Here is a 24609-nt window from a genome sequence, read left to right as displayed (position 1 = left end):
GCGGGGGGTGGGAGTGAGTGGGTGACGGGCACTGGGTGTTATTCTGTATGTTAGTAAATTGAACACCAATAAAAAAAAAATAAAAAAAAAAAAAAGGACTGGAAGAGAGAGGACAATGGAGAATGTGAGATGCAAAAGCGGAAAGAGGTGGCAGGGTGCAGGGTGCAGTCTCTGGAGGGAGGGCCGGCTGGCTGGCCCGCATCTCATGGGATGCTGTTGTCCCTTCAAGACGGCAGTGAGGAGCTCACCTTCTGAGGCCCACCTTTTGTTCTGAGGGTGGGACAGGAGAATAGAGAGGTCCAAAAATTGGAGAAGATGGTAGGGTGAGGAAGGGGGGTCACCCCAAAAGACATTGAGGAAGAGGAAGGGAGGTGGATCACCTGGGCTGTGAGGCGTGAGCAAGGTTTGGCTGGATGGTGAGAGGTAGATGGGCTTCCCAGGCAGGGCCTGGGGTTAGCTGCGGCGCCAGGATGGAAAGGACAGCGACCAGGAACCCAGGGGACCTCAAGGATCTTAACAGGCACACACGTGTCACGCCTGGACCCCACTTGTCTACCTGCGCCCCGAGAATGCAGGACTCCCCCACCGCCCCATCCCTTCCAGCCTCACTCATTTGCTGCAAGGTCACAGCATTTGCTGCAAGGTCACAGCCTGAGAACGCAGACTTCTGAGGAGCCTCCTGGGACACTCTCCCCCACCCTTTCTGCCCGTGTAGTGACCGTCCCACAGAGTGGGGACGCAGGGGTGGGAGGGGAGGGACACGCAGGGGAAGGGAGAGCTCGCCAGAAGGCGCAGGGCAGCCACAGGCAGCCCCCCTTTGCTGACCCCAGGCCATTTGCCTCCCTTCCACAGCGTGGCAGGGGTGTCCCCTCTGTGCACCATGCTGGCAACTCGACGGAGAGGCGGCATGTGTGGCTCTGGGGCACTCCGTGCTGCTTGGTGACCCTGAAACCACCGCGAAGCGCCCCCCCCCCCCCCATTGCCTGGGAGCATGTTGTCACTGGGAGAGACGCAGAAGCAGCGATTACTCAGTCCTGCGGTTCGTTCTGGAATCCCGGAGATTCCAGTAGATGAGAAACGACATCACTCTGTCGTGTGTATCACTTGGACTATTAGTGAAGTGGATCCACTATAGTCTATCAGTCACTTGCATTTCTCCTGAGTCGGCTTGCCTTTTTTTGGCTTTTCCTCATATTTAGAAATGAAGCATGTGGGTGTGTGTGTCCTTATTTTGTGAGCGCTCTTTACATATTATGAACATTAGCCCGGGTGGGGGGTAGCTGGCATGCGCTTCCTACTTCGCCCTTATTTTCCACTGTGGCTCCGGGCATTTGATCCCCTAGAGCGGGAGCCAGACACCTTTTCCTTTAGAGGGCCAGACTGTAGGTAGTTTAGGCTTCGAGAGCCATACCTTTCTGTCAGTGCTACTTGCCTGTCCTCGTAGCACAGAAGCCACCACAAGCAATACAGAAAGAAATGTGCGTCACTGTGTTCCAATAAAACTATACTTAAAAAAAAAAAAAATAGAGGGCCAGACTGTGGTTTCCCAGCTCCTACCTTGGAAAAGTTAACATTTTCTTTTTTTTAGCTGCAGTCATCAAGGACCTGATTTTACTTTATTTATTTATTTATTTATTTATTTATTTATTTATTTATTTCTAATTTATTTATTCATGAGAGACACAGAGAGAGGCAGAGACACAGGCAGAGAGAGAAGCAGGCTCCCCACAAGGAGTCCGATGTGGGACTCGATCCTGGGACCCGGGGTCATGCCCTGAGCCAAGGGCAGACGCTCAACCGCTGAGCCACCCAGGTGTCCTCGTTTTTATGTTATATAAAATAAAATATTTATATTTTTATATACAAATATTTTTATATTTTATATATAAACATATATATTTATATATAATATTTTTATATATTTTATATTTTATATAAAATATTTTATATATTTTATAAATATTTTATATTTTATAAATATATTTTTTATATTTATATTTTATATAAGTTTTTATATTTTGTATTTTATAAATATTTTGTTTTTATTGAAGTTCGATTTGCCTACATATAGTATAACACCTGGTGCTCATCCCAAGTGTCAAGTGCCCCCCTCAGTGCCCATTCTGTCTCTTCCTTTGTGTAAGTCCCCAGCAGGAGAAGGGAGGGAGGGGTGGGGCCCCCACTGTGGGGGTGGGGGGTGGGGGTGGAGGAGGTGCTGCTGCAGGTCGGGGAGGGGAGGGCTGCTGCTGCTGGGGGGGAAAGGGAGGGCGAGGGCGCTGCTGCAGGGAGAAGCCCAGGACTGGGTCAAGGCCAGAGGCATTGGGACCCCGAGCAGGATGGCCCAGAGTGGAGCATGGCCCTCCAGAGGGGAGTCCTCTGCCCTGTGCCCTCCCCTCTGACCTTTGCTCTTGCCACTGACCCTGGGAAGTGTGCTCTCAGGGGAGATTTGCGAGCCCTGTCCAGCCAATCAGCTCGTCCTGAGCAGCTCCAATGGGACCCCAAGTGAGGACCCCCAACTTCCACAGAAGCCACCAGTCCCCTGTACCCTTCTCTTCCCCCCAAATCGGGACCCTTCTATGCACTGGTCGTCAGTCCGATACTCAAGAATCGCACATGAACTTCACACCAAGCCAGAAGAGACTCCTCCAGCCTTCTCTTCTGATCCTTTTTAGCAGGTGTTCTTACACCCAGTGCTGCATGTAGGATGCGGCCTGCCCGTCAAAATTTTAATTAAAAACGCAAATACCCCACCTGGTTTTGCAAAGGGCGAATGGGAAGATGGATCTGCTTCTCTGGATTTGCGGGCTTTTCTCCCTCCTTCTCTTCCACTCCCACCCCCTCCTTGGCTTGGTCAGCCTCAGGGTCCCCTGCAGACCTGAGGCTTGGGGTCCAGTCTCCGAGTCCACTCGCAGAGGGACCCCTCACCTTTCTGCACCTCAGTGGGTGCGCTCCTTATGAGTGGAAGTGATCCTGTGGAACTCTCCAGGTCTGTAGCCAAGGGGGAGACTCCCTGACCTCATGTCACAGCAGCAGCAGCCCCAGGGCTTGGGGATCTGGATTCAAGCTACTGACGCTGCCACCTACTGGCCGTGTGACTTTGGACCGGTGACCTCACCTCTCTGTGCTTGCCTAAATAAGGAGTGCCACTAGGTCCCTAAAACGAGTGGTCCCTGGGCCGCTAGTGCCCCTGGGTTGTTTGGAAGATGAAGTGGCTTAATCTGCATGAAGTGTTTGTAACCTGCTGGTGTGAGGTCAGCTGAAGTGCTGGGCACGTAGTAGCTGTTCACTAAGACACCCTTCTCCCTTGTTCGATGCACCACAATGTTTCCATTATATGCATCTCCCCCACTTCCCCCAGGACTTAGAGATCCCCGGCTTATCTAACCTCCCCTTGTACCACTAATGACAGCCCCGAGCCTGGATAACCTTGCTTCCCCGTCCTTAGCCGGCTTTGGCTTGATGAGAATTTCCACAGTGCGTTTGCTGATCTTTTAAAACCCCCGAGATCGGGACGCCTGGGTGGCTCAGCGGTTGAGCGTCTGTCTTTGACTCAGGGAGTGATCCCGGAGTGCCAGGATCGAGTCCCACGTCGGGCTCCCTGCATGGAGCCTGCTTCTCCCTTGCCTGTGTCTCTGCCTCTCTCACTGTGTCTTTCATAAATAAATAACATCTTAAAAAAAAACAAAAACCCGAGATGAGTATTTACTGCCAAAAGGTACAAGTCTCTCAAAAGGATTTAATCCGGGCAAAGGACAGTAATGCTGGAGACCAGAGGAGGGAGGATGGCAAGAACTTCCCCCTCTGCCCTCTCTCTGCTGTGGCCACGAGCACCTCTGTTGATCACTTAAAATCCTCCTTGAAGAGGTCACCGGTTATTATTGAGAATTGTGGAGTGTAAGGACCTAGGAGGGGAGAGCTGGGGGCAGGCCTCCTCAGACTCCCCGCTCCACCCTCACGAGGGATTTCACCTTGGGTCCCCAGGCTGCTCCCAGTCACGGTGGGCGTCCCTGGGCAGAGGAGGACAGCCAGGCCCAGGCATGTGACGCCGTCAGCGGTGACAAGGCCAGACACCTGTGCCCTGCGTGCCGGGTCCATGAGCCACCTTCACTCCACTGTGTCACGGCTACTGCTGTGCCCGTTTTCCAGATGAGGAGACTGAGGCTCTGATGCTTCCCAGGCAGTGGTTTCAGGTTGCCTGGCAAGCAAGCGGCAGGACGTGCAGCTGCCTTCTGAGAGCAGCGAGCCCCTCCGAAAGCCCACGCTCGGCCTCAGCCCGTCTCTGGTTACCTGCGGCAGGTCTCCCCTGCGCCTCCTGCAGCCGGGTCTCATTTGATGTGGGATGAAACGAGGGACGATGAAATATTGATCGGCCTCGCGACTGACGGGCGCCTTGGCATGGAGAGAAGCAGTTTGGAAAGTGGAGCTGGTGCTCAAAGGCCTCTAATTGGTTTATCCACGAGGCTTAACCTCTGGTATCGAAACACTCATTGTGAGAGATGGTCCTGTCCTGAGAGGTCCGGTGGGAACAGGTGCATCGCCTGGTTTCCCAAGGACAGAGCCAACCCAGAGGAAGTGCCTGGGAAGGGGAACTAGGAGGAGTCACCTTGGCCCATCTGTTGGGTGACAGGTCACTGTGCTCCTGGGCTGATGTGATCGGGTCCCGCTTCCCCATCCAAGCTTGTCCTATAGAATCACCTGTCCCCACCCCCACCCCGGGCACGCTCGTGCCGCACTGGCCTCCACACTGAGGACGACCAGCTTGTTTCTGCCCTGTGATCTCCCTCCCCCTCTCCCCTCTGCCTGGGCTCTGCTTCCTTCACCCCTGCCTTGACAGGCCGACTCATTCGGAGGCCCAGCCGAGTATTCACTGCAGGGCTCCTGTCGTCCACCGTCATGCCTCCCGCTTTCATTCTCCGCAGAAGCATTCACTGGGGTCTGCTGTTTGATTTGATGCATAAGCTTCAAGAGGACAGGGGCTTTGCCTCGTTCACCAGTGTATCAGCAGTATCCAGACTGGGGCCTGGCACGTTCTGGGCCCCGACGAGTCCTTGCTAACTGACCGACGACTCCCAGTTGCTCATTATAAAGCCAAGGGTTTGGACCAGATGGTTGCTGGGGAGATTCCTTGCTCTCGAAATATTCTCTGAACTTGAAAGCATTTTGGGCCCAAGGCTCCCTCTTACTGGTAGTCACTGCTCAGACCAGCCTCCTGCAGGGATCTGAGTTCCCTCCTAGCAGAGCCTGAGGCAGGCATTCGGGTGTATGGGGATTACTAATGAGGTGCTCCAGGACCGGGGGCGAGGGGGTGAGGGAGACAGGGGAGGGCAGGGGGAGAGATGCTGAGCAGGGACAAGCCTCAGCTGAGCCCAAGGGAACCCTGAGAACAAAGCATGCCCACAACAGGGTTGGCTCCACACCCAGGCCAAGGATGCCAGCGTCGTGTAATCCCAGGCACCTCAGTCATCCTGGGGGCTGCCCAGGGTGAAGGGGGCCAGGCCAAGGGCACCTCCCAGGCAGGGCACTCCTGTCCAGCCGGGGCGATCCTCTGGAGCCACCGGCCACAGCAGCTAAGGGGGGATGGCCGTTCAGGCTGGGCGCCCACAGCATCTGCTCCGCGGGGACCTGGAGCCTTCCAAGTAGCCTGACCCCAGCTAAGAAAATGAAAACCTGAAACCTGCCTTGCCAGGTGAAGGGACTGCAGAGGTCACAGGGAGTAATCTGCTACCTCAGGAAAGCCCGGCGCTCTTGGTTACCAACCCCTTGCCCTACTGGGCCACTCAGGTTTCCTGCTTGTCCCGTAGGCCAGCCTTCCTTTCCGGAGAGGAAAAAAGTAGCAAATTTTCTTTTCATAGTGTCCCTACTATGTGCCAGCAACTATTCTGGGAGCTTTGCATGTGTTGCCACACTTTAACCCTCTCCATAACCCCGCGAGGCAGCTCTGATGGATGCCAGACGGTCTGCCAGGCAAAAGCCCTGGCCTTTGAGGTCCTACACCTCTGGCTCAGGGCCTCACAGCTCGAGGGCGACAGTGGGAAAATCTCATCCACGTCCTCTGGGCCGAAGGCTGTGATCGATCTTCTCACCACACTGAGCTCAGGTGGGGGGAGCAGAGGCCTCCCTCTGCCTACAGTCTTCGAGGGCTACTACTTTCCTTTGGGATAAGGCCAAAGCTCTGGGCCTGGCTTCCCAGGCCCCTCTGTGTTATGCCACCTTCCTTCCTGCTCTGTTGCATCCTTCGTGTTGCCTGCCGCCACCCTCCCTGTGGTGCGAAGGGGGAACTAGCATTTGCTCAATGCCTCAGAACATCAGCTCTTGCGTGGGGAGCCCTCACCCTAGGTCCAGGCGAGGTATACTTTGTGTGTGTTTTCTTGGGGAATCCTCACAAGAACCCACATGGCCAGCCCTATTTTTCTGGTCTTTGAGATGAGAAAGAGGGATTCAAAGAGGGGAAGTAACATGCTCACATTCTCACAGCCAGTAAGTAGGAGGAGGAAGGATCGAACCCCAACCCCTGTGCCCTTACCTACCAGTCCAGGGCTCACCAAGATGACTTTCCCAGTGATGGGAATGGTCCATGTTCCCATCCTTCCAGTCCAGGAGCTACCAACCACATACGGCCATTAAGTACTAGAAATTTTGTTAATGTAGTGGAGGAACTAGATTTTACATTTTATTGAACGTTAATTAAAAGTTGCCGTGTGTGACCAGTGGCTGTGCAGACCTGTGAAAATCCATTTTTTTTAAGATTTTATTTATTTTTTATTTATTTAAGACTTTTTAAGATTTTATTTATTTAGTAGAGAGAGAGAGAGGCAGAGACATAGGCAGCGGGAGAAGCAGGCTCCATGCAGGGAGCCCGATGTGGGACTCGATCCCAGGATCCTGGGATCATGACCTGAGCCAAGGGCAGATGCTCAACCACTGAGCCATCCAGGTGTCCGAAACCTGTGGAAATCTTGAGGTGTTGCTCTACTCGCTTGCTAAGACATGAGCCTGATGGCAGATGCTGGAGGAAGACACGAGTTCCCCGGATCCGAGACAAAGGACTTTCTTGCTCACAGCACAGCAGGGCAGCCTGAGCTTCATGTTTGCATCATTTCCACTTGTTCCCCAAGTCCAGTGGCTTTGCTTCACAGATGAGGGACCATGCGTGAGCTTTTATAATGGGCTGCAAGCAAACCTCCCCAACTTGCCCCCTGGAGGGAGACATTATGGTACTGGATAGTAAGCAAATCTGAGCTCTGCTCCAGAGGGACCCGTTACCTCTTCCTGCCATTCTCCAGACATCCTTGAAGAGATAGCCCAGAATAGAAGCTTCCAGTGCTTCTGCTCGTAAGACACCTGGACGTGCAAGAGACCAGAAGGAGTTGTCTCTCAATGGTGGCTGCTATGTTGGGCCGTGGCAGCTCTGGGCCATCTATGGTGTCCACTCAGAGATGCTCCACGTGTCTTCCACCATTTGCTACCCTCCAGGAGTCTGTGGGGTGGGCCTCAGTTTCCCCCAGTTTTCAGATGAATAAACATGAAGCTCGCTTCAGTTACGCTCCCTGAAAGTTGAAACCGTGGACTCCTCTACCTATGACTCATTGTCAACTCCGCCCCGCTCCCTGCAAGATAAAAACGAACACAAAAGCTCTAGGCCTCTGTCCTCCTTGCTCCCTTTCAAAGCTTTACCCTACAAGACTCTGGAATTCCTTTTTCTTATTTTTTTAAGGTTTTATTTTTATTTATTCATGAGAGACACAGAGAGAGGCAGAGACACAGGCAGAGGGAGAAGCAGACTCCACACAGGGAGCCCGATGTGGAACTCGATCCCTGGACTCCAGGATCATGCCCTGGGCTGAAGGCAGATGCTCCACCGCGGAGCCACCCAGGCGTCCCCCTGGAATTCTTTTTCTCTTCTGTCTTGTCGAGTTCTTCCCATCTTTTCTAGATCCAGGGCCAGGCTTGCCTCCTCCATGAAGCCCTCCCTGTCCAGCACTGGTCTGTTTCTTCTCTAACATAAGGCATCCAGTCTCATTCTCTTGACTGGCAGCTCTGGAGAGCAGTGCCTTCCTTCCTGTGCAAACTTTCCCTGCGTAGTGCCTGCTCCAAGGCTTGGGGGGAAGCAGACCAACAAGCGGGGACCCCCCCCAAAAAGAAAAACCAAACATCTAGCAACTGCCAACTCCTATTTTATGCTCTGAACTGTATTCACAGCGGATTAGCCCACTGCCCAGTCCAGGAGCCAGTGTGTGTGAATAGGACTGAGTTTCCCGGAAAGGGAGGGAGTGTTTTGAAGTGACTCAAAGGAAAGCTTGTAGAATTGTGGAGTTTTGGTAAATCCGCCCACGAGGATAGAGAAACTTGACATTTGCCTTCCAAGCCAACATGAAGCATGAGTCTCATTTCTTCCTAACTGAGCAGGAGGCAGCTGAATGATGCCTGGGCTGGTCTCTGGAGACCAAAGTTTTGGTCCAAGTTCTGATGTTCACCAGCTGTGTGACCTTGGGGAAGACACTCCCCTTCCTGGGCCTCAGTGTCTCATCTATGAAGTGGGACTGGAATGGAAGAGGAACCAGCCCCTCACAGTACCTTCCCACCCTTCTTTACCATCTCTGGGCCTGGGAGAGCCCATCTTCTACGTCACCAGAACCAAGTGCCTCCCGGCTCCTCCTCCCTCATCTACTCCCTGCTGCTTCCCTGAGCAGGACCAGCCTCTGGCCTTCCTCCTGTAGGGACGTAGACCTGCACACTGGCTGGCCAGGGGAGCACTGGCTGTTAGATGTGCTGAAAAGGGAGCACTTGATTTGACCCAGGCATGTTTATTTGACTTTGACACATCACCCCATCATCCCATTTGGCAACCCCAGTCCCAGTGGGTCTTTACTATGTTAGGCACGATGCTGAGAACTTCATATCATCTCTTGCAGAATCCTTGCAAGAACTCCAAGGTACAGGTGTCATTTTACCCTTATTTTGCAGAGAAGAAACTGAGGCACAGATAAGTGAAAGCCACAGAGCTGGTGCATAACAGGGCTTGTGCTGGACATCAGATGTCCCGAGCACCTACTCCATCCTTACACATTGACGATTGGTTGGAAGTAGGATAATTACAAAAGGAGCCCTACATATGTCAGCTTTGCTGCATAACAAACAATCCCCAAATCTCAGTGACTTACAACAAATGTTTCTTTCTTGTTCACATTACAAGTTGACTGAGGATCAATTGCAACCCAGCGATGTTCCTTGAGGTCTTTCTAAGGCCTGGGCTACAGGTAGTCATTATCTAGGACATGCCATGCTCATGCCAGAACTGAAGACTCCACAACAATAAATAAATAAATAAATAAATAAATAAATAAATAAATAATAAATAAAAGTAAAAAACACATTATCCAAATTACATCTCCTGCTTGGAGATGGTACACATGTTAACTGTTCACATCTCACTGGGCAAAAGCAAGAGACGTGGCCAAGCCCAACATCAATGGAGTGGGGAAGAATCACCCTCTCACAGTGACAGGGGAGGGGGTGGGTGGGGGAATAAATATTTGCATATACAATTGGCCATCAAATGCTGGGCCCTGCAGCCAGATTCCTATGTCTGACCACTGGGCTCAACTATTACTATTTGTGTGGCCTTCCAGAAGGTACTTCTCCTCCTTAGGCTCAGCTTCTTCATCTGTAAAATGGGGATGATGATTACAGCCCTGTGTGAGTCTCCTGGGGCTGCCACCACAAAGTTCTACAACTGGGTGACTTAAACAACAGAAGCGTATTTTTTTGTAATTCTAGAATCAAGATCAGGGTGCCATCAAAATTGGTGTCTCGTGAGACTTCTCTTCCTGGCCTGCAGACTGGCACCATTCTGCTGCATCCTCATGGGCCCTTCTTGTCTGGGTGCACTGCGAGGGCTCTTCGGTGTCTCTTCCTTTTCTTATAAGGATGATTAGGGCCGTACTCTTATGACCTCATCGAACCTCAGTTACCTCCCCATAGGCCCGATCTCCAAAATACAGTCACATTGAGGTGCTGAACAAAAGCTAGGTCTCTATTAGTGCTTGGCTGGGGCTTGTCCCACATTATACTGATTGGGCATTTCCCTGCAGCAGTGATTCCTCAATTCCATCTATCTTTATGTCCTTGGCACTTATCCCTTGGCACAGACCAGGTGCTCAGAAAACACATTTTTGGAATCCTACAGTGAACCAGGAGGCAGTTAATGGCAGCCAACCAGATTTGGGGAGCCCTGAGCATTGCTAACCTGCTGAGACTTAAGGCATGTCACTGTCTCCAGGCTCCACCTTGCAAGACAAGGGTTTTGCAAATGGCAAGATTTCATTCTTTTTATGGCTGAATAGTATTCCATTGTATTTCTACAACCACATCTTTCTCCATTCATTTATTGATGGAAAATTTGGACTGCTTCCATAATTTGGCTATTGTCAATAATGCTACACTAGGTAACCTATAGAATTCTTGAATTACTACATTGTGCACCTGAAACTAATGTAACACTGTATATTAACTACACTGAATTTTTTTTTTTTTTTAAAGAAAAAGGCCAAAGATTTTGCCAGCAAAATCTCATCAGATTGCATTTTCGTACAGCCTTTTGTGGCTACACCAGGGTAACTGGGCAATCTTCAGGACCAAAATAGACTCGGATTCTTTTTTACAAAGATGCTGTTGTAAACTTCAAAGTGGCAGTTGTAATTCTCCGAACCCCTCCCAGAAATACTGTCTCCCACCAATAAAGCACCACAATGACCCTGCATGACAGGGCTGGGTGTGGAAGGACATTAGGAGAACTCGCTCTTACTGCCCTATATCCAGGAACGTTTTTGGGACTTATTCATGAGTCTGGGTATTTATCTCGAGTAGCCAGAGACAGAACCACCAGGCTCAGAGCTACCTCTTGGGATTCAGTGGTGACAACTCAAACTCTACGTTTCTTCTTCCTAATTTGCATCTGGCCTTGCTTAGGATCTACTAGCTAAGGAGAAAAAGATCAAGGGACATGGGGACAGCCCTTCTTTCAAAGTCTAATGTGGTTCAACTCAGCTCAGCTCAGCAGCGTCAGGGTAGATGGCACCATGTGCAAGTTCTGAGCCTCTTCCCAGGTCACTGATAATTAATTATTGGCATGATGAATAATTTAGTGCATTTTGACTCTCACAGGCTCGATTTCCTCCTCCGGGAAATGGGAGCAATGAGACTTTCCATAAGATGTGTGGTACTTGGCCCAGAGCAGACAATGATGATGGTGATGATGACAGTGATGGTGATGATGATGATAGATGATAATGATGGTGATAATATGATGATAATGTTGATGGAGATGGAGATGATGATGGTGATGGTGATGGAGATGATGATGGTGGTGAAGAAGGTGATGATGGGATGATGATGATGATGATGAAGACGTGATGATAATGATAATGACAATGATGATGGTAATGATTGTGATGGTGATGTGATGATGATGGTAATGGAGATGATGTTGATGGAGATGATGATATGATGGTGGTGGTGGTGATGGTGATAAGAGATGATGATGGTGATGATGGGATGATGATGATGATGATGATGAAGACGTGATGATGGTAATAATGACGATGATGATGGTAATGATTGTGATGGTGATGTGATGATGATGGTAATGGAGATGATATTTGATATTGATGGAGATGATGATATGATGGTGGTGATGGTGATGGTGATAAGAGATGATGATGGTGATGATGATGATATAATGATGATGGGGATGGTGAGGATGGTGAGGTTGGTGATGGAGATGATGATAATGGCTATGGTGATAGTGTTGATGGAGATGGAGATGATTCTGAAGCTGCTGGTGGTGGTGGTAGTGATGGTGATGGTGGCACCTTACCCCTTAGAGAGCAATAGTACCTGCCAGGCATGCCTTAAACACTTTATATATGTTGGCCTTCTTAATCTTCTCAGCAACTGGGGAGCTAGGCACTATCATTCTCCCTACTTTACAGATGAGGAAACTGAGGCAGGGTGCAGTAAGTGGCTCACTGAAGGATACACAGCCAGGAGTGACAGGCTGGTGGTCTCCAGCCATTGCCTCAACGGCCTTGAGGCTCACCCAGTGTTAGTTACACAGGACCATGTTCCCCTCAAAGCTCCCCTGCATGTGGTGGGACAGAGGGTGCCAGCAACACATGCCGCTTATTCTGGAAAGTAATTACTTTTAATTAAACCTTCTTATACTTTTAAAAAATTTCTCCTTTTGTGTTACTTCCATGGAGAGTAAGAGGCAAGCCAGCCTGTCCTAGGCACCCACTCCCTCCTGCTGGCTGGGGCGGCCGCTATGTAATATTAACATCCATGGGCCTCTGGGTCATCCATTATTGACGTGCAGAGGTCAGCGGGCTCAGGTCCATGGGAGCAGGTGTGCTCAGGTGAGGGGGAGAGAAAGGAGCCCAGGTGGTCTCGACTATTCAGAAAGTTCTCTTCTTGCTTGCCTTGGCAGTGCACATAACTAAAATTGGAACGCTACAGAAAGTTCTCTTCATCCCCACTCCCAGAGGGAAAGCATTTTGCATGCCTCACAGGTGACAAGAGCCAAGACAACAGGCATGTGGCTGCATCGGCTGCAAGCGGGGGATTATTATTCATCCCACAGCAGAGTGGGGGTGTTTTCTTCCGTCCTTATGACTGTTTAGGAAGGGCCCGCCCCTGTGTCAGCATCTAGAAAAAAAAAGCTCAAACAATAATAACACCTCCCTAAATCTCAGATTCAAGTCACCTCTCCCTTCCCAAAATGCCCAGCTGTCAGATTCCTGCCAGTTAGAATATTCCAGAATCAGACCCCCCCCCCACCTCCATGTGATCTGGGACTTGCCACCAGGTCCATTGCAGGAGCACCCGAAAAGTCCTCTGTCCTCTGTTGTGGGGGAAGGATGGTTTCCAGCTCTGCTCTGTGCCCACCACTCCTGTGGCCCCACCAGGCCACCCTGCATGAGCCTCAGTTTCCTTCCTGTTGCGATGGGAGGCTGGGGCAGCCGTCAACGGTGTATGTGTAGAGTGACTAACCCTGCCAGGTGCCCAAGAGGTCACCGGATGAGTGCACGCCAACCCCTGGGCCTTGATCTAAGGCAGGAAGTGGTCTCGGAGAGGAGGCAGGATGGTGCATGCTTTCACTTAACGGTTTGGAGCACTGAGCCCTGCCACTGGGTTCCCCTGCCGCCGGCCCCGCGCTCTGAAGGCGACCGCTGTCCTCTCCCGACGCCGGGGGCCCAACAGGGCCCTGCCATCAAAATAGCACTTCACATTCACTCTGTGCCTGTGAGCTGAGGATGTCGCCAGCACTCTCTGGAGAGACCCTCATGCCTTTTCCCTGCGGTGAGTCTGAATTATTATTATTTTTTTAATTTTTCAGATGAAGAAACTGAGTCTCAGAGAGGTTAAGGAACTCCCCCGAGGTTGCACCACTGGTAAGTGGCAAAGCTGGGATTTGAACCCTGCTCTCTGTGGCTCCGGAACCTGTGCTTTTAATTGCTTGCTTTCTCTGCCTTCAGCTGTATCGGAATGGTTGTTCCTCCACCGCCCCAGTGTGGGAGGCCTGTGACCCGGTTATTGTGTCTCTCGCTGTGCCTCCTGCAGGACTCAGGACACAGTAGGCTTTCCAGACATACAGGATGTTTCCAAGGTGGTCCTTTCTTTTTTTTTTTTTTTTTTTTTTTTAGATTTTATCTATTTATTTGAGAGAGAGAGAGAGCATGAGTGGAGGGAGGGACAGAGGGAGAAGCAGACTCCTCACGGAGCAGGGGGCCCGACTCGGAACTCCATCCCAGGACCCTGCCATCATGACCTGAGCCAAATGCAGACGCTTAACCTACTGAGCCACCCAGGTGTCCTGAGAGCTGTCCTTTCTAAACCCCATGCTGCTGGGCAGTGTTCAGGAAATGAGAGGTTCCTCTAATCATCAGAAAGTTCTGGTTAACCCAGTGTTTTCCCTTTTTGCTATATTCAAGGGCATCAACAGGTCACTGGCACAGACAGCACAGGGAGTGCGTTCCGTGCCTGACCCTAAAGCATGTCTAACATTCCGCTTCTGTGCAGACCATCCAGATAGATTATTTCGACGGTGGTTGTGTCTTTGTGATTCAGAAAGTAGGACACTGGACTTCGTGGTGGGAAGGAGGGCGCGGGGGGTGGGGGGTGGAGGGGGCGTCCAGCCTGGGCTGACACCAAGCAGGCCCCCGATGCCCACATCCTGTTAGGGCCCCCGATGTCCCACATCCTGTTAGGGCCCCGCCAGGGGCTCACCCTCTCCCCCTCCAAGCCTTTTCCAGGTCCTCACTGTGGCTCTGACCGGATCTGTTCTCTCCTGGTCCCGCTGCTTCTCACGTCCCCTCCCTCCCATCACTAGGGGTGCCCGTCTCCTCCTCTCTTCCTTGAAACCCACTCTCTTGTTTTTAGAAGATTTCCTAGAACCTGTTTCTGAAAAAGCTTTGAGAATGAACAAGCCCCACTTAGTAACATGACCGCAGATGAACTGCCTGATTTGGTCTCCTGAGTCCTCAGAGAAAACTCTGGAGTGGGGGTGGAAGTGGGCGTGACTTTGATTTGCAAACCCTCTTTGAGGGAGTGAGGGGATCCAGCAGCTGGACTAGGGGGTTCCCACCCCCACTCACCCGGAAAAGCTGTTTAACTAGCTAGTTTCTAGCTAGTGTGTGAATTTTTTTTTTTTTGGTGGGGGGAGGTAAGTGCCTTCCCTTGCTGAGCCTCAGTTTGTCCGTCCATACATACAGTGGGATCCTCAGCTGTGGTTTCCAGGCCAGAGCAGCAGTGAGATTTTGATGATTTGATGAATGTCATACAGTTGCTCCTGCTCCTGAGTTGACAAAGAAAAGGGATCAGGGTGGGGAACCGAGAAGGGTGGTATTTGATAAACGATCCCACGCTGGTCTGGTCGGGACAAACCCAGAGCTGCACACACACACCTCTGGGGGGCTGGGGGGGATGGGGAGTGAGGGATGAGCCCCTCCGCCCCCATGGCTGACATTCCACGATTCCCTAGAGGTCACTCCGAGGCTCCCGGTCCTCTGGGAAGCGGGCCTGCGGGCCCCACAGCAGAGCCAGGTGCCCCCGTCATGTGCTGTAGGCCCCACATCCTGCCTCAGCCACAGAGGACCCCAGGAGGCAGGACTCTGCTTCCTTGCCACCGCCCTCCGTGGCTGCACAAATGCACCGTGTGGTTTTGTAGTATTTTTGGTTTTGTCGTTTTTGCAAAAGCCAAAGGAAGTCTGTAGGCCGAGCCCTATCTTCCCCTCCAGAGGGTGTGCTTGCTCAGGGGCAGGCAGGCCTCCAGCACACGGCCCCGGGTTGGGAGGGCACCTGCCCGGAGCTGGACACTGCCCTGGGTCGCCCGTGGACAGGGCTGCTTTGAGGTGGTCACTGTCACCCTCCCATTTTCTTTTTTTTTTTTAAACTTTATTTTTTTATAGAGATGCAGAGAGAGAGAGGGGCAGAAACACAGGCAGAGGGAGAAGGAGGCTCCACGCAGAGAGCCTGATGTGGGACTCGATCCAGGGTCTCCAGGATCACGCCCTTGGCTGCAGGCGGCGCTAAACCGCTGCGCCACCAGGGCTGCCCCCTCCCATTTTCCATATGAGGACATTGAGGCCCAGGAACGACCAAGGACCTCCCTCCGCCCCGACAGACACACAAGGCACAAACCCAGACGAACCTCTGCTTTCTGAGCTCTGAGCACTTTTCACCCTGCCTCCGGCCCGCACATGTTGTTGAGAACCACTGTTGTTCCCAGCACGGGGGACATGGCAGTAAGGGACCCGGGTGAAAAGTCCCTGCTCACCTGGTGCGGGGAGACAGACAAACAAAGGAGTTCTGTGCATGGTGAAGTGTCATTTCGCGATTAAGTCTGTTGTGGGAAATGCAGCTGGGCAAAGGGGGCAGTGATGCTATTTTAGGGTGATCGGGGAAGGCCCCTCCAAAGAGGGCATTTGGGCAGAGCCCTGAATACAGCCAGGGAACACGCCGTGTGGATTCTAGGGTAAGAACATTCTAGGCAGGGGGCACGGCGTGTGCAAAGGCCCTGGGGCCGGCATAGCTACCAGTCTCTGCTGCCTCCTCCATCTGTCACCCTCCCAGTGTCTGCAGGGGTGAGACAGGTGGTCTTGGCTGTGTGGCAAGGAAAATGGAACAGAACTGAATGGGGCAGAAGGCAGGTGTGTGTCGAATAGGAAGCTACTTGTCTTGTTCCTTAATCCTCTGCATTCGAAGTAGTTCCCTATTGCTATGTATTTTTTCTCAAACCAGGACTCTGGTCCATTACTTCAGGCTTGTCCTTCCAAGCCGGGCAGAGCCTGGATTCCAGAACTACAGAAATAGAGCAAGAACTGGGGCTGGCGCTGTACCACTGACCTTGCACTGACCTCGGGAGGGGGAAGTCCAGCAAGTAGCACCTGCTGGAGGTAGGGGTGGAGGTGGGGAGGTGAGGGTGGGGGAGGGGCAGAGGTAGTCACGTGTCCTGCCCTGAGGGGGCGGCGGGGGCGGGGGGGCCACTTGTGCCGTCTGTGTTGATACTGATGCCTGTCTGGCACCTGCTGGGGCCGTTCATGGGCCAGGTGTGCTGGAAGGGACGTGTCTGGAGAGTTCTGGACCCCAGGTTCTAGGCTTGCGCGCCCCCACAGACTCATGCACAACCTTGGGCAGGTCGCATCCCCTCCCTGAGCCTTGGTTTCCCTGCCTGGAAGAGGAAGCAGAGACGTATGGTCCTCCCCGCGTTCCTCTGTGATCCTGAAATGCCACCAGCCTCTGCCTCGGAGGCAGGCAGCAGCCAGGTGCTGGGACAGAGCCTTCAGGCAGCTCCCCTTTGATTTTGTAGGCCCGGGGGTCTCTCAGCAGAGGGATAGGGGGGGCGCGACCTCTGCGGTCCTGCCTCAGGCTCTCAGTTAAGAGCCTCCAGCAGTCCTCCTCTCTCAGCCTCTCCTCCCTGATCTGGGTTCTTGTGGCGGTGGAGCCAGCAATTCATTTCCAGGAGCGGAGGAATGTCCCCCTTTCCTTGGGGCCCAGAAGGGTTCCATGAACTGAATCTCATTCAGCTGGAAAAAGAATAATCAGAAAGCAGTTCTGCTTGGTCACTGGCCTGTGAACCCCTTGAATGTTTCCCAAAAGGAACACTCCGAAGAGCCCCCCTGGAGGAGGCAGCCCGGGCCCTCCTGCCACCCCCCGAGTGAGTAGCGTGGGGGTCGACCAGCAGGCCCACCGTGAGTCAGCATCATCGGCTCAGCCTCCGTCCGTCTCCCCACGAGGCGGGTCCCCATGCGGGCACAGTCCCAGAGACCTTGAACTAAACGAGACGCGGTCTGTGCTCCCAGTGGCAGGTCAGGTTCAGTCTGACCACTTGCTTCATTGGCTCGAACTCCAGAGAGTTCACGGCCCAGTGGACTCTCAAGGTTGCCAAAATGTAGACGTTCCGACATTTCGCCTCTCTCGTGTTTTCTCCTTTCTGTGATGTCTGCCCCAGGGTCATTGGCTTGGCCTTCTTTGATCCAATCGAATTTTCTTTTACTGCCTTCCTTCTAGTACATCCTTGTCTCACATGAATTTGGGTGGTGGGGGGTGGAGGAGTGGGGGAGCAGGAAGGGGAGGGAACCAGGGAAGTGTTCCTGGGCAGGTGGCACTGGAGACTTGGACTTCATCAGCTGGGGGACATGGGAGCCAGAACGTCACTCCATCCCCAAGGACATTTTGCTGATGATAAAATTCAGCCTTTGGTAGCAAACAGTAAACGAGCCCTCTTTTAGTCCCAGAGGAAGACGTGACCTCGTGCCTTGCGACCGGTGGCTGTAGATGCAGCTCTGAAGAATGATCCAGATTGGGATCCCTGGGTTGCTCAGTGGTTTGCGCCTGCCTTCGGCCTGGGGAGTGATCCTGGAGTCCCGGGATCGAGTCCCACATCAGGCTCCCTGCATGGAGCCTGCTTCTCCCTCTGCCTGTGTCTCTGCCTCTCTCTCTGTGTGTGTGTGTGTGTGTGTGTGTCTCATGAATAAATAAATAAAATCTTAAAAAAAAAAAGAATGATCCAGATAAAAGACAGTCAAGGTCTTAGATTTCTTAGTGCCAAATAAGACACGTAGGAATGCAAGAGACCCATGGAATGGTGTCTCTCGACAATAGGGAGGCACTAAAAATGTCTAGATTTGAATCCTAGGTCTATCACCTGTGAATCGTGAGATCAGGCAAATTGCAATTGCTCAACGGCATTTAGCCTCAGTTTTACTACCTGTAAGGTGGGTTAGTACCCACCTTTCAGGTGATTATTCGAGATTATGTAAGATCACTGTTCTAGAAACACGGTAGGGAACAAAATAGAGTCTGAGCTCAAGGGACCTAGGTGCATGGAGAATCTTTTCAGCTGTCTATAAGGATATAACCTTGGGAAAAGGCAGGTGAAATGCTTAGTGTGATAGACATCATGATTCAGGGATGCAGAGGGTGGAGGGATAGTCTCTCCCGGGAGCTGACGTGGGACCCAGCATCCTGACTTAAGTGATGGATAGCCTCCTATCTGGGAGGAGCACTGGGCAGGGCACACAGCCTGGGCACAGGTCCCGTGCTTGCCATCTTGCGGGAGGGCACGGGCTGGTAGGTCAAGTGAGCGAACAAAAGGTGTGGAGAGTGGAGTCGGAAAGTAGGCAAGGACCAGCTCTAGTAGGATCCTGCAGGCTGTGGCAAGAGCCTTGGATTTTATGCTCGGTGGAGACTTTTGGGCAGTGAGAGGCATGAGCAGAGAGGGGCGTGGAGGGTCTGGAGGGCATGTACGGTCCGGGCTTTGAGTTTATCCAGTCCCCCTCTTGCTAACTGAGAAGCTAGCCTGTTTTGAGGATCCCGGCTGACTCGGTGAGGCTCCTGGGTGTAGACAAGGGACTGTTGTGGGTGCGCTTGCGTGGATCACCTTTGAGCTTTACACTTGTAAAATGTAAATTTGGGGCAAGACGACAGTTGCAGATCCTGAGCTCTGGAAACAGCAAGGAGGGAAGGTTCCTGGGGCCGGGTCAGGTCACGGCTTATCTGAAGGCCTCATCTCTCTCTCGGCCTACCTGTCAGATGGGGAGAAAATGAGCAGCCGGGCGTACTCTGTGAGCCTCGTGAATGGAAGTTGAATCTGAAGACCGTGTGCTTCTTATCTGCATTAGCAAGAACATTTTATTCGAGGCAAATTACGCTCAGAGACTGAGATGGTCTTTGCCAATAATTTAGCACAGGTTCACGGCGGGAATGATAATTTATAATAGTAATATTTCGCAACCCAGTAGTCTATAGAATAATGTCTTTTAATAAGCCAGTAAAGGAATAACGTGCTCCGAGCCGATGATCGATTACGCTTCCAGGTAGAAGGGTGATGAAAGGAGGAAAGCCCAAATGTAGTCAAGGTCTGTGTACCTTTCTATGAGCTGCTTATCTGCAGATTTGGTCTTTTTTTTTTTTTTTTTTTTTTAGTTGGTCCTTTCTAAGTAGAAGCTGCCGGCTTAGGTCCCTGGATGCTGGGGCACCTGCCTAGCCAGCGGGCGTTGCCAAGTGAGGCGGGCTGCTCCGAAGGTTAGTGCCCTGGGGACTGTCACGCGGCCTGCACCACTGCCCACAGGGTCGAGCCTCACCAAGGCCGAAACCGGTGTCCTTCTCCACCGGAGACTGCTGAGGGGTTTAATGCCACTGCCACCTGGGAACGGCCTGGCCAAGGCCGGAGCGAGGGTCTCAAGATCTCTGGAGAGTGATTTAGGTCAGCAAAGGGGAGACCTGCCCGGACAAAACATCCAGTAACTCCTCACCATTCTTGGTATTTAAAGTTCAAATGTCCAGTGTCGTAGCTGCTGCTCCTTAGGCTCTTACTGCCAAGTCCCCAGCACTCGGGACCCCCACCAGCCGCTGGGGTCCGAGTGCTTCTGGACGACAGATGTCGATGGCGACATCCTGACCCATCCCGACACAGCCTCCTCGAGGGAAGCCAGCTCACCCCGAGGTCAAAACAACTCTGCCAAAATCCTAAAGAAGTGCAGTTGAAATCGTAACAAAGCAACGCACAGCCAAGAGGAGGCGAACTCATCCCGATGGGTCATCGTTCTAGGTTTTTGATTATTCCTTTTCCTTGCAGAACATAGCAATGTTTGATACGTAGCTCTGGTGCACAATGCACACGCACAGCCACCGATGCAGAATTTACCCGCCAGCGTCTCCCCTGGTAAAGGACGCTGTTGGTCACTCACTAGGGCAGGGGAGGAGAAGGCACAAAGGGTCAGGACCCCAGAAGGCTCAAGAAAACAGTGAAAGGAAGCATGTGGGACATCCCCTCTCCAGATCTGGTCCCTCGTCCCACCCGGGGCCATACAGCTGGTGGGAGCAGTGGCTCCTCTCAGCATCCCTCACACACATGCTCGGGAGGTCCCGGCGTCAGCCCACAACTCTCAGAGACAGGGAAGCCCCGGTGAGGTCCCCCAGCTGGCAAAATGTAAGGGCAGGCACTCGGATCGCGGTCCCTGAGTATGCTGTGCTCCACCCAGCATCATCCCGAGGCCACCTGGTCTAGCCTTGGTCTCTCTGTGACCCCAGGGATAGCAGCCAGCCTCTCCAAAGCCCACCCCTCCCCGCCATGCCATGCTGTAGGAGGTAAGAGGCCACCTGTTTTAAAGCAAAGTGGGCAGAACAAGAAAGTGCCCTAAAGGCGCTGTGGGCCCCACGTGGGAGGCCCTTTGATGGGGAGCCGGGGACAAGGGACAAGCCGTGCAGTCCCCTGCCCCCAGGGCTCAGCAGAGACGCACGTGGGGTGGGCGGAAGCCTCCCAGTGTTGACTGTCGACTGGGGGACCAGCTCTGCTGGAGCAGGGGCACCCCAGCCTCCAGAGCATTCACCTGTCCTGCAGGTCAGCAAGGCTCACTCCTTTGCTCTCTCCAGCTCTCCCTGCCCTCTCCATGGATAGAGGGTGAGTAGCCATTGTGTGCACCTTGCAGGGGTCAGGGGGAGTGGGGTTGAGTGGGGACAGTCCCCCTGCTGGTGTGGACGTACCCCCAGGGGAGACCATGGGCTCCACCACCTGAAGGGCAGATACTTGGCATGAAATGCTCTGGTTTTGTGGGTACGCTTGCGTGGATCACCTTTGAGCTTTACACTTGTAAAATGTAAGACCCTGGGCCAAGTGGCTTAACCTCCCCGGGCCTCCATTTTCCCATCCGTAAAATGGGCAGATTAATGGATTCAACGAGTTAACAGGAATAGAGCTGACTGGGCGTGAAGCCAGTGACGGGAAATGCCTGCTAGAGAAGGGACATCCCGGGTGGCTCAGCGGTTTAGCACAGCCTTCAGCCCAGGGCCTGATCCTGGGGACCCGGGTTCGAGTCCCACATCAGGCTCCCTGCATGGAGCCTGCTTCTTCCTCTGCCTGTGTCTCTGCCTCTCTCTCTCTCTCTCTGTGTCTCTCATGAATAAATAAATAAAATCTTAAAAAAGAAATACAGAGGAGGGATCGGATGGGCTGATGACCCCTGCAGAGGCCAGAGCTCTTCCCTGCTGCTGCCCTCTCGGAACTCCTAAGGCACGTGCTGTGACTTTTCCGGTTTTGCGCAAGGGGCCGGGATGGCTCAGTGTGGTCAGGGGGCTGTCCAGGGTCACAGAGCTGATGAGCCTTTGGAGCTGCCCCCCCCGGTGGCTCTGCACTTTACCATATGGCCTCTAGGCCTGAGGTGACTGCATTTGTCTGCTGTTAACCAGGCGAGTGACCCTGAGCAGGTCCTCTAACCTGTCTGAGCCCATGTGGCCAGTAGGTGCTAGACGATGAGCCTGTCTTCATGATGGCTAACGACATGGGGCAGGAAGTGATGCCGAGGGGACAGAGCTGGCTGGCCGTTCCCAGGTCCCAGCATCTCCCTATTTGCTTTCAAATACCGACGGCGCAGGGGATAGGCGCCACTTAAGGTACAGCACACGCAGCACAGGCTTTGACCCGAGGTGGGATCCGGATCCCTCGCTGTGCGCCCTTGAGCGTGTGCCCTTGGCTGCCGCTATGCAAGATGAAGTGTCATCCCCTCGCAAAGCTGATGTGATGATTGAATGAGCCCCCAGGAGAAGCAGCATCCCTCCGGGTGCTGGCACACAGCTGTGGATGTTAGGGGACAGATGTCCCTGCCCTCTCCCCACACGCTTGGGCATGGATTTCTCCAGGACTCCCCAGCTCTGGATGCCAAGACTAGAATCTCATTCTGTCCCCTTGGCTGCTCCCAGCTCTGGGGACACCTCCCACACCCTCGCCCCACGTGTTGGGTCACCACTGGCCTCTGGCCCCTCCTCGCTGGGCCCCCCACTATCCCGAGTTGCCCTGGGCTTTTGTGTTTCCTGCCCTGAGCCACACAGGGCTGCCCCGTTTTGACTGCTCTGAAGCAGCCTGGCCTGTGACATGAGTCTTGCCCATCTGCTTCAGGCACCTACATTCCCGGTCCTCCTAGAGAGCTGCTCGGAAGTCCCTTGTCAATGAGGCATGATGTCCCTCCTCTCCCCAGGGTGAGCTCAGGTGTGCTGGGAGGTAAACAGGTGGCTCTTTCTGATGATAGCTGCCCTCTGCTTCTCCCGAGAAGGGGCTCCCGGGGGGCGAGGCCAGGACAGCTGTACCCCAGTGACCCCACTGGACATCACGACACCCCTTCAACCCTTGGTTTCTGGGATCATTTGTGCCAGACTCGTGCTTGTCGCCTGGGGCTCCTGCCCATCTCCAAACTCTGGGGGTTGCCGGGCTCCTGCAGCTGGGTCAGCCTCTGCATTTATCCTGCAATCTGAATTCCCATGCTGGATGTCACCAGGGAGCCTTCAGGAGCCTTCTGGATGCCCCTATAAATGGTTAGGGTTAAAAAAAAAGTCTCTCCTTGGAAGTCGGGGGACTGGGAAGACCTTACCCCAACTTTCTAAACCTTCACTCCAGACCAGCCAGGACTCCAGCCTGTCACTTCCCCGGGAGCTCTTTAGAACCAGCCACAGACCCCTAAGGCAGGGCTGGGGTGGGGCCTCAGATCTCTGAACGGTCTTTCCTTTGCCAGGACGTCGGCACCACCCAAATTGGGGAAATGTCCCCCTTTATTTTCTGGTGGGGGCAGGTGTCAGCCTGGACGTGCATATGTAGTCCTGACCACATTGCACGCCTTGAGTGTCGGGTGGTTGTCTTCAGACTCTGAATCTAGCACCGCTCAATCTACACACATAAGAAGATTTGCGGATTAAAATTCCTTTTGTGCAGCTCAAAATATGAAAATATATCCACTGCTTCTCATATGACCCTAATCCTGGTTAATCATGTTTGTCGGGGGCGCTTCTCCAAGCCGCCTGGTCTGAACCTCACTACTGGTGCTGCAGGGGATCTTTGCTTTCTCCTCCAGCAAGCAAGCAAGCAGGCAAGAGGTACCAGGGTAAGGAGAGGAAGATTGTCGAGCGCAAGGAGGGGGCTCTCGATGTCTCAGTACAACCTGGGTGTGGGGACCTAGAGAAGGTATCCTAGGGCCTCATCTATAGAATGGGATGGGTAGTATTACCTTCCCCATAGGACCTGGAACCGTCTCTTGCACGCCCTGGCTAGTCCCTAAGAAGCCGTGTAACCTCCTCTCAGAGCCCAGCTACCTCGCCCCCCTCAGAGCAGAATGAAGGGTACCTGCCCCGAAGATCCCCTGGGCACCTTGCGCAAGAACGTCCCAGATACTGACACTGCCGGATGGGCCGACTCCGCACGGATAAGATGGGGAGGCGGTTGAGGCTGCAAAGCCATCCCCAGATACGGAAGGGCCCCCACCTGTGGCCACAGAGCTGGTTAGAGATACTCTATGCGCCTTTGTCTGCTGGCAAAACCACAAGGATTGTCTCTGACAGCTTGATATCGAAGCCTAGCAGGAGTCAGAGGGCCGGTAACAGGAGAGGCAGGTGAAACTGCGGCAGAGAGGGGCTCCGGAGTGGGTGGGGGGCCAGCCCCAGTCACCCCCTGGAGCAGCCACGGGCTGCAGGGGCCTTGCCCGGTGGCTCGCCTGCATCAGCTGCACGGCCCGTAGGAGGCAGCGCCAGGGAGGCAGCTGGAGGTTGTCACCCGGGGAGTCCGGGGCTCGGGCTCATTAGAGTGCCTCTTATTGGGACCTGGAAGGTGGTGACCCGGACCCCCAGGGGAGCCCAGGGGGGGAGCCTCTGGCTCTGTCCCTGCCATAGACCATCCCAGTGGAAGACCTCCTGAGGGGTGAGTTCCTGGGCAGCAGTTGGGAAGATTCCAGAAAGATCAGCTCCCCGAGGTGGGAGGGGAGCCAGGGCTCTGGGCATCCAGCTGGCCCGGACCAGCTCTTCATGGGAATCGCCGGAGCCTGCCAGGGCTGTTCCTAGAGGTACAGGGCACACCTCCAGGCCTGCTGCCTGCAACAGGAGGGGCCCACAGGCCACCTATGCCCCTCGGCAGGATGCAGGTGGTGTGCTCCAGGTGGGCCTGAGGGTGGGGTAGAGAAACCACGGGGACCAGCCCATCCCTGGGGATGGAAATCGTGAGTGTCTCTAGCCCTAGGGCTAATTAGGTGAGAGGATGAGGTCTGAGATGTCACTAAGACCCTGGGACTGACCAGT

At 53.3% G+C, this 24609-nt stretch overlaps 1 protein-coding gene across 10 annotated transcripts in view; it reads left to right on the top strand.

Moving 5' to 3' along the window:
• The window catches only part of ST3GAL1 (ST3 beta-galactoside alpha-2,3-sialyltransferase 1), a 97195-nt gene that overhangs the window by 42010 nt on the left and 30576 nt on the right, over positions 1-24609 (top strand). For 6 of the 10 annotated variants that reach the window (XM_077847325.1, XM_077847324.1, XM_077847331.1 and 3 more), the window contains exon 3: positions 13394-13448. The exons of 1 other annotated variant lie outside the window; for it this stretch is intronic. The gene's annotated coding sequence lies outside the window, so the exon portion shown is untranslated. Of the gene's footprint in view, positions 1-13172; positions 13357-13393; positions 13449-16296; positions 16452-19482; positions 19582-24609 lie in introns of those variants that run through there. 3 more of the 10 variants (XM_077847332.1, XM_077847333.1, XM_077847335.1) reach the window with 3 other exon arrangements.

The sequence above is a fragment of the Canis aureus genome, chromosome 14 (genome assembly GCF_053574225.1).
Source record: "Canis aureus isolate CA01 chromosome 14, VMU_Caureus_v.1.0, whole genome shotgun sequence".
Classification (NCBI taxonomy): Eukaryota; Metazoa; Chordata; class Mammalia; order Carnivora; family Canidae; genus Canis; species Canis aureus.
Note: the sequence above shows the minus strand (reverse complement) of the source record. Positions and strands in the feature narration are given on the sequence as shown.